This window comes from Anser cygnoides, chromosome 16, assembly GCF_040182565.1.
Source record: "Anser cygnoides isolate HZ-2024a breed goose chromosome 16, Taihu_goose_T2T_genome, whole genome shotgun sequence".
NCBI lineage: Eukaryota > Metazoa > Chordata > Aves > Anseriformes > Anatidae > Anser > Anser cygnoides.
Genome location: NC_089888.1, coordinates 7,439,141 through 7,458,967, shown reverse-complemented (window position 1 = coordinate 7,458,967; position 19,827 = coordinate 7,439,141). Strand labels below are relative to the sequence as shown.

The 19,827-nt window shown below is 42.0% G+C and overlaps 1 protein-coding gene and 1 long non-coding RNA gene across 6 annotated transcripts in view; one reads left to right on the top strand and one right to left on the bottom strand.

The window, feature by feature from the left end:
- The window catches only part of LOC136786509 (uncharacterized), a 38,575-nt gene extending 30,581 nt beyond the window's left edge, over positions 1-7,994 (bottom strand). The window contains exon 1 of the long non-coding RNA XR_010825376.1: positions 7,712-7,994. This is a non-coding gene — a long non-coding RNA (uncharacterized lncRNA). The remainder of the gene's footprint in view (positions 1-7,711) is intronic.
- Positions 1-19,827, top strand: part of TSHZ2 (teashirt zinc finger homeobox 2) — a 230,221-nt gene that overhangs the window by 100,260 nt on the left and 110,134 nt on the right. The window lies entirely within an intron of this gene.

Here is a 19,827-nt window from a genome sequence, read left to right as displayed (position 1 = left end):
AGGGGTGCAGAGTGGCTTGCCACCTTTCCTTTTACCTGCCACAGGGTCATGACTCCACAGAACCACTTGGCAAAACAAAACCAAATCAAACTCTCATGGCAAGGCAATAAAAGCATCTTCTCTAACCCAGTCTCTGGGGACTCAAATGTATTTCAAATAAGGTAACTACTGCTGGAAAAAAAAAATCTAAGAGGTATTACTCTTCCAGTTTAACTGCGACTCTTGCTTCTCCGAAAGACAATGAACTTCAGTGCTTGTGAGCAGCTACTCATTTTTGACAGTGCAGAGCTTCTGCTGTATATAGTACAGTATTTATAATGTTTCTGCAAGTGTCTCTTTGATTGCAGTATTCCTTTGTCTGACCTATACTTTCAGATAAAAGTGTTTTGCTTAGAAACTACGTAATAAATCACCTGGAGGAAACAGACACGTTCCTTTTCTATCGGGGACTAAATGTGAAAAATGGTTTAAAAGAAGCTAAGTGTAAATGATGGAGTTCTGTTACCCGTTTTGGCTTTGCTGAAACAAAGTAAAGGTAATGTACAGGCAGCATATCTCAGGGTCACTGCAGTCATATGTCAAATGCTAGAGTAGTACTTTATTTGGCAAGGAGATCAAAGAAAAGCTTTTTATTATTATTATTCTGTATGTTGAGAAATGGAGTAGGTTTTCTCCTTTTTTATGTTTAACGTAACTGTGCTATAGTTTCACTGATCCTAGAGATGAGATCACCCACTCCAGAATATGATTACGTTTCAGTAGTTAAAAAAATTACATAAGTGCTAAGCGTGATTTGACCTACCTTTCCTGTGTCAGACTGCTGAAATTATTTTACATTTATATAAATCCTAGCTGCTTTGCACCTTTTTGTAGCTAAAATAAATGCTACCTTGGGAGCCAAGGGTCTCATGGTGGGCAACTTATTGCATGTTAAATGTGTCACAGTAAATCTGCAAGAAATTTTAAGCTGAAAAGCTTTTTTTTTAAAAAAAAAAAAAAAAACTTTTCTTCTCTTAGAAGGCTAGTGTTAAGAAAATTAATTTCCAAAGTAGAATAAGCAGAAAAAATCCTTTTCATATTCAATTCTCTCTTCTGTAACCACTGTGCCAAAAAAAAAAAAAAGGAAGTAAAACAAGTTTTAAATGAAATAGCCAGTTATTGAAGCAGTTGTAGAGAAAAATCTTGAAATTATGTAGGCTGCAGTGATTATATTTTACAAACCAGGCTTTAGAAGGTGTTGGAGGAGTGGAATTATATGATCTTTAAGGTCCTTTCCAACCCAAACTATTCTGTGATTCTGTGGTGATATATTATAGTTGTCTTTAATGCTACAGTTATTATATATTTTAAAAATGCCAGTGGCTTTTTCCTCTGTATGTGCATGTTATACTCAGAAACTTATTCTCCAAGAAGGGCTGAGGGTCTGGTCTCAGCAGTAGCCCAAGATGAACAGATTAATTTCTTTAGAATGACTGTGATTAAAGGAGCAAACATATTTCATAGAGGCTCCAAAGTTCCTCTGTACTCTGGAAACTGTTTGGGAAATACAGCCTTATGTGCCTCAGAGAACGGGGTCTCAACATGCTCAACGTCTCCTTTCAAGAATATTAACAACAGTTGCAGTGTTTGCAGGTTTATTTACCATTTACTTAGGCTAAGAAAAGGAGTATCCCATAAGAATTACTCATAATGTTACATATAGCTTCTATCTTACAACTTAAAAAAAATGCTGATGAAATTAATGAGAAGTGACAAAAGAAAAGGAAATCAACTAACGATGTGGCTGGGGTCAGACTTGAGGAATGAGCACAGTGGGTTAAAACATCGACACTGTAATGTAGGTGTAAGCAAATGAACCGTCTAATAAATAATTAACAATTAATTTTCTTCTGTCTTTTATCTTTACCTCTTTTTTTTTTCCTCTACTTTCCTACCCTGTGTTTCTGTTTTGCATTTTCCATGTTCCTGCAATTAATTAAAAAACAAAATCAAAGCGCAGGGTTACAAAGTTCCAGTAGTGAAATCCTGCCGGAATGAAAAGTTCTGCTTCTCCGATCCTATTAGTTTGTGCTCATGTTGAGGGCTGGATGTGCATATTTTATAGACTGTGTGCATGGCACAGGAACGTCTGCTCCTCCTAGGCAAGCGGTTCACAATACAGCCCTTCTAGTTCTGAGCAAAGGAAGCTTTGTTTTATAAATCTCCAATGCAATGTACATGCAGTTTTGTGTCATGTTATATTGTCATATGACAAGACATGAACCAATGTAAGCCATCGTAATGCAGCACAATGCATTGTATGAGTTACACCTTGTCAGGTTTTTTGGCTTCAGAAAGGAGCTTTTTCCCAAAGGTAGTAAGTGATGCTAGAAAAAAATCCCCGTGTTACCTAGAAACTGACAGGTGCCCCTATTTTCTGACTATCCAAATTAAATTCAATCTGAATGTGTTTCCCCACAGCAAATCTAAGTGTTGCTTTACTTTTTGTCACTTCCCAGTTTTAATGTTAGTGGTCTGCTAATGTGATTAACTGTTAGCTTCAGGCAGTTCAAACCGTGCTTTGTCCAACTGGACAACGGTGAGCTCACCAAAGTTTAAGGCTCCCTAAGATGGGATCAGCATCTGAGGCCTATATATGGGTTTGAGGAATGAGAACATAACGAACGTAAAACTTTGTTATGTTGTCATTAAGCCAAGGAGATACGCATACAGATCGTCTGCCATTGGCTTGCCACATAGTGGCAAATATTGTAGCACATCGTTACCTGCATTGTAAAAAGGTAGGCTCTGCATGGCAAAAACCACTGATAGGGCATTGGAAGTTATTTTTATTTTTATTTATTTTTTTGTGGGTGAGCAGCGTGGGGTAAATGCTGTGTGTATTAAAATATGTATATATATATATATATTTACTTTCTGTATTTCATGCAATTCTGAAAGGTTGGCTTGTGCCAGGTCACCATACCCCTTTAGTGTCGAATGCCTTAGACAACAGATAAAATCCTGAGAACGAACACTTTACTGCACAAAATACCAAATTACACAAGCGCCACATGCATCCCATTTCAGATAACTCTCCATTTAACATTAACACTCATGCTTGGTGGTTTCTTTTTTCTTTCATTTGTTTGGTTTGATTTTTATTTGTTGGGTTGGTTTGTTTTTTGTATTATAAAAATGATATTTATTTCTTTGAGCAATTGCAGAGTAAAATATTTCCTTCCAGTTCAAAAGTTACCTCCAATTGTGGTATTCAGCTTTCAGCATTATTTCACACTCAGGGTAACTTTTCTAACCCTTTAGAAATATTGTACTACTATTCCCTTCAAAACCAATCACTATTTTTTATACTGTATATATAGTGCTGTCCAAAGACTGCAGCAGAACTAGTGAGAAAGATTATATGGAAGAACTTCAAGGTTTCCCAAACATTTTAAAATGGAAAATACTTGGATAACTTAGGGACCCTGCACACGCGTTTCCTTCCGATTCTCGCTGTGTTTTAACAGGTAGGAATATATATAAGAATATATCTGTAATATATACATAGGAAAATATATAAGAATATGTATTACAGATATATTCCTATACCAAATAACTTCCTTCCTGAGTGGCAGAGGTTATATTTTGTGTGTTACCACTTAAACTCTCTATTCCTTCCTAGGTCAAGGTCTTAAGCAGGGTGAAAATAGAGCAGATATCCTAGTGTGTGTCACTGTGAATATTACCAACAATTATATCAGCATTCTCCCAGCACACTAACAGGAATTAGAGCAGCATCAATTAATGAACTGAAAGATTCAAAGATTTGGTTCTTCATCCTTTTTTTTTTTTTTTCTGTCTGGTTCCACGTAAATGACATGTTCTTCCACATCAGAGCTAACTCCAAACCTCATCTACCAAAGCGTTAGATTTATCAAAATTTGCCATGTAAGCAAATGGATAGAGCCATGTTTTGTATCAGGGTTAGGAGGAAAAAGATATTGTCCCTTAAGATTGAAAGTAGATGGCAAAAAGAAGCACCCATTTAGAAAATTTCTATCATGTTCTGGAACCCTTTCTCCATCAGCTTCTACACTTTTCTCCATTTTCAGTCTGTGCTGTCCCCGCTTTATAACACACCTGTCACAACTAGTATCTGGGCACCTACTAGGAATTCACTTAGCAATGAGATTAATCAGTGATTTCTGAAAACCTTCTGTTCTTGGACTAGGCTCCTGACACACAAACTGGGTGAAAACCTCCAGGTCTGTGTATGATGCAACTTACACTCCCTGAGGGCTTCCCCAGCAAAGTAACTAACACTGCTCTGTCCGTGGGGGAACACAGCCCTCCAGAGCCTCCGTGTCTTCATTTACCACTTGGTATCCTGAAAGCAGAGTTCAACCTTCTTTCTGAAAGATCCTTCTTATTGTTGGGAGCCTCCTATTTCTTCTCTTTGTGTTGAGATGAAGTGGAAGTTTTTGAAAAATGAAGAATTAGTGGCACTAAAGGCTAAAACCTTCGTTATTTATCAAAAAGCAGTAGTGCAGCACCAAGGAAAACCAGAACGTCGATATTCTGATGAAGGTCTGCTGGCCTGAGAGGTGACCACACGGAAGGCAGAGCAGATTTGTATCTGTCTGGCAAACACCTATTTATCAGATACCTTTGCCTGTTCGCTACATGCACTGGAAATGTAGTGCCTCTCCAACTCACCCCTGGCAAATGCAATTTTCAAACAATGCAGAACAAAGAAAAATGTGCTCCTAATATAATTGTGCCTTCTGCAACTTAAATTTTAGACACTCGGTTTCATCTCTTACTTAAATGTATCTGTGTATTTTAATAGGAACATTCAGCTATGCTTTTATTAATGCAAAAACATTAAAGTGCTATCCCTGAATACTAAAGCCTTAAAGGGCCGTTTCAAACAGAACCTGTCATAAAATGTGCTCTCAAGCGTGTCCCCTTTAAGAGATTCAAGAATTAAATGTTCCCGTATGTGAATTTTATTTTGTACAGCACATTTGCTTTATGGCTACAATTAAGTTAGATGTGCCGATAACAATGTCTGCTTTCCATTTTAAATCGCACATTTCAGACAGTGTGCATTGTTTTATTATCTAATCCACATGCTTTTAATTGCAATTATGGTCCCTTATGAGTCCCCTGGGAGGGCATGATTGCAATTAAAAATGTAATTTAAATGTTAATTAATTACATTCATTTTCTAAACTGGGAAAATTTCATTTATTATTTTCATGTGTTGTGCACTTATCCTAAATGCATTACCTTCTAAATGTTTTTTTTTTCAAATTAAGTGTTATGTTTATAAAACAGGGTGTTTAATACCCTTTAAAATTTTGTTAGGATGTTTATACAAATTATTACTTTAAATTAATTGATTCCAAGCTTTATGCACAATTAATATGTGTCATACCAACCAGAATAGAGTTGTTTTTGATATTCTGCTGAAATTACATTAACATGAGAGCCAAAAAAATTGATCAGAAATATACAGTTTTACTGCAAATAATCGCAGTCACTTTGGGCTAGACAGAAGAAAATGAGTTACCGGCGGCCGATTCTCAGTGCCTTGGCTGATTTTTGTGCTGATGGTTCACTTCAGACATGACCAGCTCAAGAGCGTGAGTGTGAGCGTTGCTGTGAGCAGCCTAAAGCCTCAGACTGGGTTTTGCAACAAGTGTAACAAGCAGCAGGCGGAGAGGAAGAGCTTGTTGAAAATAGAAGGCGAAGAGTCATGAATCTGGTTTCTCAGAAACGATAAAATTAAAGCCATGCCATTAAAAAAAAAAAGTTATTTCCATTGCCTTCCATTTTTTAAATATAAGCCCGCAATTCCGGTGGCTAGAAAAAATATCTATAACACATGCAAACCGAGATTGGTACAGAGTGAGATGACTGTACGAGCTGAGGATGGATGAAAAATATCAACCATCTCCCGAAGGGTGAGCAGCCGGCATTGCGGTGCTCAGAAGCTCGCAGAGCCACCTGCAGCGGTGTGCAAACGTATCCAGGACCACCGGTAGCACGGGCTGACTGCCTGCTGCCTTCTGCCAGCGGTATTTAAGGTCCAGTTTTCAGAATGGGAAAACTCCTTGAAGTGTTCCCTGCGCTGGCTGGCCTCACTCACATCGGCACCCTGCCGACGGAGCGGGAGGAGGAGCTGCAGAGCAGGGCAGGAGTCTTTGAGAAGGGCACCAAGTCAGGTACTGGAGGTTTTGAGTCACTGGGTTCTGTAATTAAAAACTGATTAAAGATCTCCAGATCCATCCTATTATCTTTACAAAAGATATTCTCATTACAAATTTGTAGTCAGCTCAGTAAAAAAAAACAAACAGAAACAACAACAAAACCCCCCTGTAATTTATTTTCACAGAGACCATCACAAAACAAACCAATTAAGCCAGGAAAATTCAGAATTATGATGCTCTGATAGACCAGCAGCTCCTCTGAAGAAAAAGCTGAAGCTAAAGGATACAGCTGAAAGACTTTTATTTTAAACCACCGCTGCTAGTTGTAGCTGTACTATTTTGGAAGGGTTTAAACCTTTAAAAAAAAAAAAATTCTAGTTAGCCTAATCTGAAAAATATCTATTTTTAAGTGTCTGCCCATACCGCCTTTTTGATTGATTTAATTAACTACTTAAAAAGTAAAAATGAAATATAGTTTAGGTCGAATCAGTGCAGAAGGTTGCATGGCTTTCTTACAGAGGAATTGATGGAAAATAGTAAATACAAACAAACAAAACTAGGGAGTGGGGCACGGAGCTGATAAATGAACATTTTATTCGGGAATTTCACCCAGACCTGGGAACATTCCTGATTCTTGCAGTTCAATGTGTCCCCTCGGCACTTCTATCCGAATTTCCCTATTTGTGCCCTGTGTGTCCCATAGATTTACTTTCCTTTAATGCTCCTCACAGTGAAAGAGGTTGTGCAAAGTCAGTGGAGGCAGCTCTGCAGTCCAGGTTTTGTGTTCTCAATTTCAGCATTAAAAGCAATGCAAAGAAGAAAAAAAAAAAAGAAAAAAAAAAAAGAAAAAAAAAAAAGAAAAAGAACAAGAGCTATGCTTCATACAATCCTTAGTCATATGTCAGCTACTGTCTGTAGCCAAAAAAAAAAATAATAGAGTGCTTCTTTACATGTACCATTAATGAGAAGGAAAAGATTAATTAGTTCTTAGCTACTGAGGAAAGTCTAGATCAGTCTGGGACGAATTAGCATCTCTATATAGAATTTATTTTTTTCCTATTTTGCACTCCCCACACCCCCAAAATCACTTGTACTTCTGAACTTAGAAATTCTGCCAAGGTTTTTCCTTTCTGGTGATCCTGGGATCTGCCAGAAGCTCAGCCCGCCCAGCAGTCCCGGTGACACATGCTGCTGCGAAATGCTGCAGGAGCCCACAAATTCATCACACGTAACTTCCAGGCGTTGGTCCCCGGTTCAGCCAAATCTTTACCTCTCCTCTGGGAGGCCTCCCTGTAGGTGAACAACTCAGGAAGTTCCCCCATCAGTTCAGGATGCTGCTGTTCGTTTTGTGATGGGGAGATCAAAACAATTACATGACTCCTGATAACCCTCATTGACTATCTATTGAAAAAATCAGGTTCTAAATAAATTACTATTGTACTTTTTAAAGCTGTGCATGACATGTCCTACTTACTGGATGACCTAGATAATTTCCATAAATTAACCTCTTTTACCTTCCATTTCCTCTGCCGTCCTGCTGTTACCTTCCCACAACTGCTCCATCACTACGGAGCTCATCCGGTGGATGGAGAAGACAGTGATGCTGCACTGAGTCTTAAAGTGACATTAAGAACTTACCTGCCTAAGTGTTCATTTGCATCTTGCTCACTAGACTTGTCATATAGCTGGGGAGATAATATATTATGAGATGTGTACTGAATTAGCTGTCAATTGTAGTGAAGCTCTCCCTTAACTATGTGAAGAGAAAGCTGTTGAATGAGCCTCAATCTTGCCTTTTTTTTTTTTTTTTTCAGCTGAGATGTTTCATTTTAGTCACCCAACCCCAGCCAATTTTATTAAGTCTGCTGTCAGCTGTGACCCCTGCTGAGGACCGGCAGGGCTGAAATAGTTATGCTGCCTGATGTCAGCTGTGGCAGCTGCAGAGCCCACTCTGGCACAGGCACGAGGGGCTCCGTTCCTGCAGCAACAGCCGCCGCGGTCGGAACAGCAGGAAAAATGAGAAGGCTCGGGGTAAAACGCCGCGGGGCGTTCTCCGTCACTCTGTGCTGGTTGAAGCACCAAGAGAGGCTGCGTACGGGCGGGCACGGTCTTTCGTTGGGAAGGTTTGTATAGTGCGTGCTGAGCGCTGGGAGCACCCGCAAAGAACAGAGCGCGGTGCGGCAGTCGGGTTGGCGTCACACCACCGGCCTCGTCTGGGCTACGAGTCAGTGCTTGTGCCAGCTGCAGAGGCAGTGCGGCTCCCACACCCATGGCAGCATCGCCCTGAGGTGGTGTTTCCAGTGATTAGCTTGTTTTAGGAATTCCTCTGCTGTGCTTGACAAGCAAAAGGAGTGTTTCGTTGTCTTCCTTCGGTGCCAGCGGGAACTGCCCTGCTGCTGGTACAGGGCAGAGCATGGAAGGAAAACCTGCAGCCTGGCCAGCTGCAGCAAACTGCTCTGCTGGCTGGCACCACCATTTTTACACCAGCAGAAATTCTTTAGGTATAGTTAATCCTGTACAGATCGGATTTCCATGAGTCTGCGATCAAACCAAGGTAAAGAGACTGGGAGAGGACGTTGTCTTTTTAAATGTCAAATTTGTATTTTACCCATATCATTTTCTTTACCTGGAAAGAAAGCAACACTTTTAAAATTTAGTTTATACTAGTCATTGCAACTTAACTGCTGTTATTCTAATTAATAAAGAGCTCAGTGGGGGGACAACCACTCCAACCTCTGTTTTCAATGTGCATATACACAAGTCACTGCCTCCCTGAGTAGCCTGCTTAGTAAGAGTGATGCTGAACTTGGTACACCACGTGCCTTAGCTACCTGGGATGCCTTCACACCCTGCAAAGAAGAGTAATGCAAAAAGAGAGAAGATAGACCTAAAACTTAGATGATCCAATTGTAGCTGCCTCCGATCGCAGCATATTATATTCTTTACACGCCAAAGAAAGTTTAAATCCTGGAAGAGTGATACTTTATCGTCAAGGTAACCAGAATAGGTTCACCAACAATTTACGTGGCTCTTAAGTCTATTTACATGCTTGTTTACTTGGCTTTTCTCTAAAAGGAAAAAAGTAGTTACCGTAGCAACTGCCTCATCACATGGTGCTGAGGCTTCCTTTGCTATCAAGTATCTTTGGCAAGGAGCTCACGGACCCGTTTCGCAGGCACATCTGCTTTACTTCGGCGAGTCTGGGGATAGCCTACCTCTCAGTTTGTGGCACGTTTGTTTTAGCAGCGTGAGGACTAAATTACACATCCCAGAAGGACTGTGAGATGCGTCCGTCCCTCCTTGGCTGGGGGGAATTGTGCGAGGATGATGCTAAGGCAGAGACAGGGGAGCGATGCCAGCCAGGAAGGCGGCCCCACAGGTGGCACGGATGTGGCCAAGCTGCTTTGGAAGGAAGGAGAGGTTGTGCTGTGCCACAGAGTAGGTGTAGGCCGACTTAATTTATTAGTTACCACCATCATAAATCATTGCTTCAATAGTCAACCTAGTCTCCCTTGAGAGCCTGCCTCTCTTTGCAGAAAAAGCTTAAACAAAAATTATGAATCCTAGGATGGTGGAGTGTAGGTACCTACAGGGGTGAGGAGTCATTAGGCTCTGCGTGTAAATTATGAGCGCAAGAGTTTGCCTCTTGTGCCTCCTAATCTAGTTTTGGAGCTTTGTACTTAGCTTCTGCTCTGATCAGCCACACGTGCAGGAAAGCAGCGGTAAAGGAGCTGCTGCTCATACTTCTTCCTTCCCTGCCTTTCTTTCCACAGAAGATTTTGACCTGAACTCTGAGTGAGCATACTGCTGTCTGGGCAAACTCCCAAAAGTTCAGCAAACTAAGTCACCGACCGAGGCTGTGTTTGTGTCTTTGTTTTAACAGTGTTTATGAGAGAGCTGCTTCATCAAATGCCCTTATTTTATTTGCTTTCCTTGCTCATTTTGTTTTAATTTGATAACTGCATAGAGAATTTAGACTGACTGCAAGGTAACTCTTATTCTAGAAAATAATTCAATTTCCTTGAATGATCAGGGCCAGATTTTTAGGGTATTTGCACATCTTGAGATGAAATCCTAGCAGGCTTTTCAAAAGAACCTTTACAGATTAAAGCCTTGATTCTTTTCTAACCTATTTAAACACTTGTAAAAATGCTGCTAAGACCCTACCGCCACCTCACCCCCCCGAAAACCCTTGAAAAATTAGACCTATTTTGTATCTACATTCCCCCAGAAGCTTTTGTCTTCCATTTCTCAATTCAATTTCCACCCCTTTTTCCAAAATCCTGATATGATATTCATCTCTGCTCTTGCTCTGCTCTTCAGAGTTTTTTAATAATGTGACTTACATCGTTTTTTTCTCTTTTAACCTTCTGTTCATTATATTACTGCTCCATACTAATCTAATTTAGCTTGCACTTTCTTTGCAGTTCAAACCCTATAGAGCATTACAGGCCCAGTTACTAAAAAAACATGCCTGCTGCAGGATGCACATTGCAATATTGCAATAACAGTGGTAAATAATAACGATAATAGCTTTACACAGCTTTTAGCACGGAGAGTTTTTCCTCCTGTTGAATCCTCAGTGCCCCACTCTGCAGCAGCCTAATGGCCCGGTTTCTACACCAAAAGACTCATGGAACCGGGGTTTCCAACCAATTTTTCAGCCTCCCTCCCGTCCATCAGTTCCAGTTGCTGCTGATAGAGCTGCGGACTGGCCATGGAGAAAATCTCACCCCAGCCGTGCCACCACGCCACACAAGCTGTCATGCAGCATCCCCTTTGCAGGTAAATGTCGATTAGAAAGCTGAGGAGCCGAGTGTCCTGAATAGAGAACTCCAGCAAATTTGCTGACTCCTCCGCTTTTGGGGGTTAACGGATTATTCTGTTTTGGCCTAATCTGTCCAGCAATGCTAAAATCAATATTAAACTTGGCCTGTCACTGCGCCTCCCTCCTGTTGTGAACACATTATCCAGACCACACCAGCGCTTGGAAAGTGGAGGCTGTGGTTTCTCTCACCAGAGCAGATTCAGTAGTGCAGCTCTCGCCTCGGATCTGGCGCTGGCATCTGGTGTCTTTCCATGAGGAAACACCCGGAGCTGGGGGGACATGTGCAGAGCATCCTGTGTCTCCCACCCCCTCCTTGTCATGTTCTTCATCCGAGGCAACTCGTTCATTGAAGCAGAGAGCAGCCTAATCCCAGCACAGACTGAAATCTTTCTGAAACGAGCCCTGCCAAATAAAGCAGTCACCAGCCCCTCATGGAAGAGTAAAAGGCTGGAGACAGAAGCATTTTTTTCCCCTGAAATCATGTAGCAGCTTCTTTCCTGTTTTGTGTTGCCTCCAAAACGGGAGTGGGTGTATTTATTTATTTACATGTAATGACAACCAATAATACCATTTCCCACCCGAGAACTTGAAAGGCCTAACCAAAGTGGGCCAGCCCTTTAGAAGCTTACTCCCACTCTTTATGGTTGCAGCGAGGCGACGTGAAAGCCCCAGAGCAGGTCTGTGGGTCTGCTCCTGTGCCTCAACTCCTCTGCCACTGAGCCCCGGTGCCCTGCTTGCTCCCTTTTTCACTGTTTTTAACATCTTGCTCTAAAAAGGGTTTTCCCCAAGCTGTGTCCTACTCACTAGTAACGTGTGGCGTATTTCAGGGTACCCTTCAAGAACATTTGGCTGATCTCCAGCTGCTCAGTTGCCTTTGTTGCTTTCTTTGCACTCCCTTCTCTGAGTCATTGCTTCTTTGAAGTTTCTGTAGCACTGATGAGCAAAATATAACCACTTTTCCAGATATTTCCCTTCGTAAGCTGTAGCTGGCAAATCGGCATACAACGACCTGGCGAGCAGCAATCGGCCAGCGAGACAGGGCGGGACGCAGCTGGCAGAGCCTCCTCGTGGCTGTGCTTGGCACCCCAGCCCCGTGCCAGGGCTGTGCTGCTGCACCCAGCCGCCTGCACCCTGGAGCAGCACAGGTGTTAAGGGTAAAAAGAAATGGGGATGGCTACTCATATGTCTAGAAAAGGCTGTAAGGTCGTTAACTTCTTTATGTGCTGTGGAGGACTCTGGTGGTCAGTTCTTCTGTGCTTCCTTGATACCAAGACCACAGTCCCTTCTTTGATACTTCCTTGGTTGCACACTTAGTCTGGAGATACCATTACTGCGTGACTAACTCCCTTCACAAGTCATTTTCATCTCATCACTCTTTGCTTTCTTCTGGCAAAATGGTGTGGCAGAGGAAGAGAGATATGAGCTTCAAACAATGGCCCAGGAGACTACATTTCTGTTGCCAGGTGTTCCAACGCCCTGCGTGACCTTCAGCAAGCCATTCAACTTGGCTTTGTCTCAGTTTCCCCATCTGTAAGGGGATATGAACATTTGCAGAGCACTTTGGATTGTTATTAATTCTTCATAGAGTATCAGAAATGTGGTGAACACTTTAAGATGCTATAAATGTACAAAGTATTATTATTAAACTCAGGAGGAGGAAGTAGCTGGCCCATAAGGTGCTTCCTTCATCAATCCTTCAGAGGAAGGTCCTTCCCTTTATGACCTGAACACAGAATTTTTATTCTGCTCTTGTAGAGGGTTAATGGGTGTATTTTAAATAAAGCTCCTCTGACCCAGGCTGGAGGAGCACCATCAAAATGAGTGAAGCTGATGACATCTTAAATTTTTCTGATGTATCTCAGAATGAAACAGAAAGCAGAATTGCTTGGCACACAGCATAACACTCTCTAATCTGCAGCGGAAGGCTCTGCTGAAGTCACTTGCAATTGGCCCTTTCCTCTTAGCTTCCAATAAGCAATAGACACAGGGCGATTGTAATGGCCTGACAATAGTTGCACATCCTGGGGTTTTGCTGCTCTCATGAAAAAAAAAAAAAAAAGAAAAAAAAAGAATGTCATGGACAAATGAATGTTGACAGTGGCCATACCAAACAATTCAAGAAAAAATTGCAGTTTTATACGTATTCCTGCTCCCTTTGTCAATACTTTAAAGATGGTTCTTATTTCAGAGCAGGTATTGATTGTGTATAGGTTAGGCCCCCGGTTCCATTTGTCATTTCTGATATTATAGCGTGTTATCGTTTAAAGCTGTAATGGGAGAGGTGGCTGAGCTTAAAGCAAGCTGGTTGTCTGAAGCTTTGATAAATGGCTAGATGGTCTTTGTTTCTGCAGCAGTGAGCAGTTGGCTGCTATTTGCTTTACCTTTTATCCAAGAATAACTGTGTGATGGGTTCTGGAAGTGAACAGTATCATTTTGTCAGATGTGGTTCAGAACTAGCCGGGTGGTCCTAGCAAAGCAGCTGAGGGATTTTTAACACTCGACAGGATGTGAGCAAAGGCCCTGCGTAAAACTGAAACAATTCTGGCTCCACATGGCTGCTTTGGTCAAAAAGTTCTCAGAGTTGTTTTTTAAGGTGAGAGGACAGGAAATGCTGGGGGGGGTGGAGTGCGGGAGGGACGGTGCTTTTAAAAGCAATTCTATTCATATGGAGGGATCTTATGAGAAAGATCAGAAGACAATAGGTGGATTAGATTTCTTTGATGAACTAACAAACTTGCAAATTTTTTGCAGATCTAAACAAAAGGTCTGCTTTTCAGATGCAGTGAGCAGCCCCACCCCAGCCTCCGAAAATCAGGCCAGTACAATGTTTGTGCACAGGACTGCAGAGAGAGGGAGGTAGCACACTCTCTTTGCATTCTTTCCCTCTGCATCACTTACATTTCTCGAGGTTTTGGTACTGCTTTCGTGAACTCAGATCCGTTTGTCAAACTCAAAATGCAGGGATGCTTTGTGTCTCGGTTCCACTTCATTTGAATCACCAGAAGCCTGGAAATGGTAAGCGGCGGTCCTTTTCCCAGTAACAGATACCTGTAATGCCTTGGCTTCGCAGAAACTCTTCTATTGAATTTTGGTTTCACAAACCTAAGATGACACCTGTGGATGTTTCACATCCTCATTCCTTTGAATCAGGCAAGTTAGATTTAAAATTTGATTTTAGCCTAAGTTAACGTAATACCAAGCCCTGCCTCAAACTGAGCTGAAGCCTGTCCCAAGCCTATGTTTATAAGCAAAGGTAGATGGGAGAAACAGTAATACTCTGAAATTATACCTCACTGGTTTGTCACCTCAGCCATAATAACGCAATAGTCATTCACGGATAGCCTGTATGGGGGGAGTCCGTGCAGCTTTGGAGCACTCCTCTGAATTGCTTCTGAGTCAGTAGCAAGGTGTCTTAACAGGTTGGCCCTTGAGTCTTCAGGTACCTACCCTTCATTAATTTGATAATCTATGGCTCAGACTTCAGACTGCTTACTGTTCCTGCCTCTAGGAAATTGAAATGGTAGCTCTTAATCCTGTCATTGAAGTTGAATTGCCTGGACAAGTAGCAGCAGATTGATCCCACCAGTTTACAGAAATCACAGAAGGCTTCTCAACATCCCAAATAGCTCACACTTCAGTGCAGCTCACAGCATGATGGCAGGGGTGCTCTGCTTTTGTGTCTGTAGGAAGAAAGAAGTTACCTTTCTTTGCATGGAGATAGAAACAAACAGAAATGTTAGTAGTCAGATCCTAGTGGTTTTGTTGGTGGTGGTTTGGTGATTTTTTTATTTTTTATTTTATTTTTATTGTTTTTTGGTGAGATTACTGTTAGCTTTTAGCTTATGATAACCTATATGTACTGCAGGATAAGCTGGTGGCACACAAACATGGGTTTGTAGGACTGACAAGATAAAAATGATAGTAACCCAATGGAAAAGAAAGCAATGAGACATCAAACTTATTCAGAAGATTTCTGTAAAGTAAGAGTCACACTGAGCCTCCCCCCTCCCTCACGTACATGGTGACTCAAGGCAAATTCAGGCTTCTGTGGACGTTTCAGAAGGTTTAGTCAACTCCTTGCACCTCCCTTTGATCATGCCTCCCTGCTGTTCCTGGCTTTGCCTGGAGCTGGGGGTGCGTATTGCGGGCGGGATACTCCTGACTGCAGAAGGCAGCCCGTGCTCCTGGACGTGGCCGTGCCCGTACCCCATCAGCACAACGGGATGGCAGGAGACCTGGCGACCCACTTTCTAGCCCAGGCTGAGGGCCAGATACTCGGAGGCCACGGTGTCTGGGATGACACCGCACAGCTCCTGTTGGCTTTGTGTGTGTGCTAAAGGTCGCTCTGCACTCTGCAAAACAGACTGGGTTGTGGCCCCAGCCAAAATGTCCCTGCTCACTGAAGCTGTGCCTCTGTGGGCCCCCAAGATGACTGAATTTCAATGAGGCTTTATTCTTCAGAATGAAAGGTGCTGTCTAATGGTAAAATATTGTTCTATTAAATCCAGTCCATGGCAGATCCACTACTGAGGGCTATTGAGGCAAATAAGAGCAAGGTGATGGCAGTGTGTGGTCATAAAGTTGCAGTATTCAAAAATGTAGAAAAAGCAGGTTGTCAGATTTCAATAAAGCAGTCGAAATGAATAGATACATCTCAGAGCTGGTTGCTTCCTAGTGGGATGGAATTTGAATAATAATATCACACTTGAACCAGCATCAGGCTGGATTAATGGCTAGCACAGGCAGAGCACCACTATGGTGAAGCTGCGGCAGCAGTGGCACTACTGTAGGTGTTACTAATGACACAGAGCAGTGCTTCTGCTTGTTTGCACACAGAATGAAAAAACTAGGGGAGGAGGAATCTGGGAATTATTGCTTTAAGCTGCAATTTTCAACAAAGAAATCTTGCCATTCCAAACTGTCTAGACCTTTAAAAATAAAAGATGTGCAGTATTTACAATGCTCTTCAGTATTCATGAGGCTTTGCTGCATGTTGTAAGGCGAGATGAAAACAATACTCAGTAGATTTTCATAAGTGACACGCAACTGTAAGATTGATAGATGATGTGGATTTAATGTATGTGGAGTTCAGCGCCAACATAAAAGCTGTGATGTACCCAAACACTGGGTTTATTAAATCCCTGTTTCTTTAAATGATCATCCAAAGCCTTTCACCACTTTCTTCTACCAGAAAATAAAGAAAAGAAGGTAGGAAAAGAGAGAGGAAGGAGAGGGGATAAAAAGAGGGGGAGGATTCCCCTAGTTTTTGTAGAGAATTACAATATCGGAACTGAAAGAGACAAATATTTAGACATTCTCTCTGCATAGAGATTAATGTGAGAGTCAGAAATACAAGGAATCCACTTAAATTGATGTGATTTAGTTATGAATGGTTAAACATAAGTATTCTCTGTCAAATGCCAAAACCTATTGTATTAACACTTTCCTCACCCCAGCCCTCCTGTAGAGCCTCCTAAATCAACCTAATTCTTCTTGGAGCCCAGGGACCCTCTCTCCCAGCTCTCTGCGTGGCAAGGCCAGAGGAGAGCAGAAAATCCCTAATTCTGCTCCAGGAGAGGACTTGCCGAATACACCAGATGGGCGTGTGGCAGCTCCTGCCCCCTGCCACTGGGGCTAGAGCCGCTCAAAGCAGGAGAGCCGCAGTGGGGGCAAGGCACAGCAAACTGCCCGCCATCAGCATCAGCCAGGGGAACTGGGGACGGGCTGGCTGGCTTGCCAGGGCCAGCCTCTGCTTCTCACCCCCTCCAGTCCTGCTGGGCCCCATAAATCAGCTGCTGGAGCTGCTGTCCTCACAAGGTGGTTCCCGTGCACCTTTGCTAATGGGAAACAGCATTTCACCCTTAATCTGGCACCAAGTGGATTATTTTCTCTTTCATTCCAACTTCACCCACCAGGCTGCATCCTTATGAATTAGGACTTACACAGTGCCCCAAATCCTTTTGAAAACAGTTTCTGAGGTGCTTCATTTCTGCTGTCTTGGTGTCCAGGGGTGCAACACACACCCCCTCCTTGACAGCAGCCACGAGTAACATTTTCTGCTGTGCATTTACAGCACTTTTTAGCAAAGGTGTATTTGCTTTTTAGTGGAACATTTCACTTAGTTTCAGGGTCATTTCCTGTGACAGCTGGATGTCTGTCTTCCTTATCACCTCAAGATTTAGTGAAATGATATAATTAGTATCGGTGTGCTCCTCAACCCAGCCAGCTGCGCTGGAAATCAGGCCATTTTAGCTCAGTCAAAAGGAGCAAATCGCATCCACGCTAAAATCAGTCTTTTTGTTTTAGATCAAATTTGCCATTTTATTTTTCCTTTAAAGCCAGGAGACTGCCGTTATGTTTATCCCTTGGTGTGAACCATTTGCTCTGGACGGGTTAGTGACCATCATTTCGATACTGATTTCCTGCGATGCCCAGTGGAGTTACAAAGGCTGCTGGCCTGTGCCACGTCCCGGGAGCTGCAGCCAGGAAACCTGGTCTGTAACAGGGCCTGACACTGGATACAGCTGAATTCAGCTCCTATCAGCTCTTCTTCCTGTATGTCTGAATCAGTTATTATTCAGGTACCCTTCTGTTTCCAAACAAGAATGTAGATTTTGGTTCTTCTCCTCCCTACTTATTCTCTTCCTTAAAAACAAACAAACAAACAAACAAACAAAAAACTGAAAGGCTAATTTTCCTGAGGAAAAGTTTGCAATTTTAATCACTTCAGTAATATTTTCTACTAATAAAGCTCTCTCATGAGCTATACTGGCATTTTTTTGTAATGCAGAGAAAGAGTTTAAAACAAAAGCTGAAGAAGAGGGGAGAGAAATGGAAGGGAAGGCAGTACAACCATATTTTCCTGAATTTATAAACAAGCTAAAATATGTGACTTTGTTCACTCCCCTTTAGTTGCTTCTAAATATCTTAGCAAATTGTTTGCAATAGGAAAGTTTATTGGAAAAATAAATTTCAGCAAATACTCATGTAAAAGAAATTGCAAATCCAATATGACAGCACATTTGTGTGAAATAGTTTAAAACTGAGGTGTGTATTCATGCAGTCAGGGGCAAAGAAACTTCTGTGTGCCTGGTTCAAGTTTCTAGACTTGTGAAGCTGCCTCAAAGTGCTCATGACAAAGTGATACATCAAGAATCATGAGCAGAAAACATTTTGAGTTATCAATAATAGACTGAAAGAAATATTTAAATGGCATGGAAGGAGTTGAAGATCATCAAATAATTTTTATAGTGTATTTCTGATTGCTCATACTTTGTAAAGTCCTTCGATTTTCTACGTAGATCAGATAACGATTTCTCATACATGTAATCAGCTGGAGAAAGGGAGGGAGTAGAGAAAATAAGACACAGCAAAGAGAACTCAGGGAAGAATGGGAAATAATATATGCAAATAAAGGGTGCCTATTACAATTGTTGTGCCTTCAGACATATTCCCAGTTGTGTTTTCTCAGCTGTTTCATGGAGCTGTTCCCTTGTATTGATAGGAGGTGCTTTCCTTTACCTACAACAACCTGCTTAGTGCTGCTTGTCCTCTTTTTGTTTTGTTTGGTTTTGTTTTGATAATTGAGTTTTTCCATGTGTGAAATCCCAATATTTTCTTTAAACTAGGAGGATTAAATGCTTGAGGAACTCAAAGAATTTTAACAAATTGGAAAGATTCAGGAAAGGAACAAAACATGGAGAAGTTGGGAGTTCGTTCACCCCTGCCTCCAGCTAACATGAGCTATGAACTTGTCAAGCCTGTGACTTTTTTTTTTAAAGACTTAAGTGCAGAGGGGAAGCATTAACATGCATGTCTAGACCTTCCTCTCTCTACTTCTATTTTTTCCTTTCTACTTCTGTATTTTTTCCTTTACCCCTCTTTTCTCTCCTCACCTTTTTATCATGGGTTTAAAAAAAAAAAATGGTTAGATGAAACCTTTTTGCAAATAGCCAAGTTGCTCCCACCTCAAGCTGACTGCATTTCATGCCAAGCTCACTACACCCTTTCAGGCAGCTTTGTAAGGTGCTTGTGTGGCGCAGCACAGGCCGACCCCGAAAGTTCCCCCATTTGGGTATTCGTTGGTTGCATTTACAGACAGAAAAAGGGTGCTGCCCGCAACACACATGCATTGTCACATGCATTTCTTTGTCTTTCTATCAGTTTTCCTTGTGTGGAGGTGGGAGTCGCCAGTGCAGTTAGGGATGGCACTATCTGGTACCATCACTTCACCCCGATAGGTCTTATCCTGTCCTTTATGTCTCTGCGCTGCTGGCCTTTCATGCAGTCTTTTGGAGGCTGCCATTTCATTTCTCCTCCCGTTTCTTGTGAAATATTAAATGTATCACAGAAGTACTCTGTATCTGCTTTGAAAGGTAAAGATGAAGTCTATGCTTTGGGGAAGTAAAGAAGAGAAGTGTGTGGCTGCTGTGTTCGCAGACACCGGGTCATGTATCTCTGTAGGCACCAGTCTCCATGGGAGCGTGCAGGAGTGTGGGATTAGACATTGATTTCCTCTGCTTGGCCCGAGACTTGGAGGATTTGAGTTTGCTTCTCACCTCTGCCATAAATTTAGAAGCCTTAGATGGAAGATCCCCTATCTGTGCCAGCACCTTTCTGTCACAGGCCTATCAGGACACATAAACCTACTCCCCTTCTCTAAACTCATCAAGCCCCGTTTTCCCCTTGGCCCCCAAACAAGCCCCTGTGTTTCTCAGTGCCTCAGTTCTCCTGTAAGGCAGAGATGGTTGCTCTTTTTTTGTTTTTTGAAGAACGACATCTTTCCATCCAGTGCCAGTAATA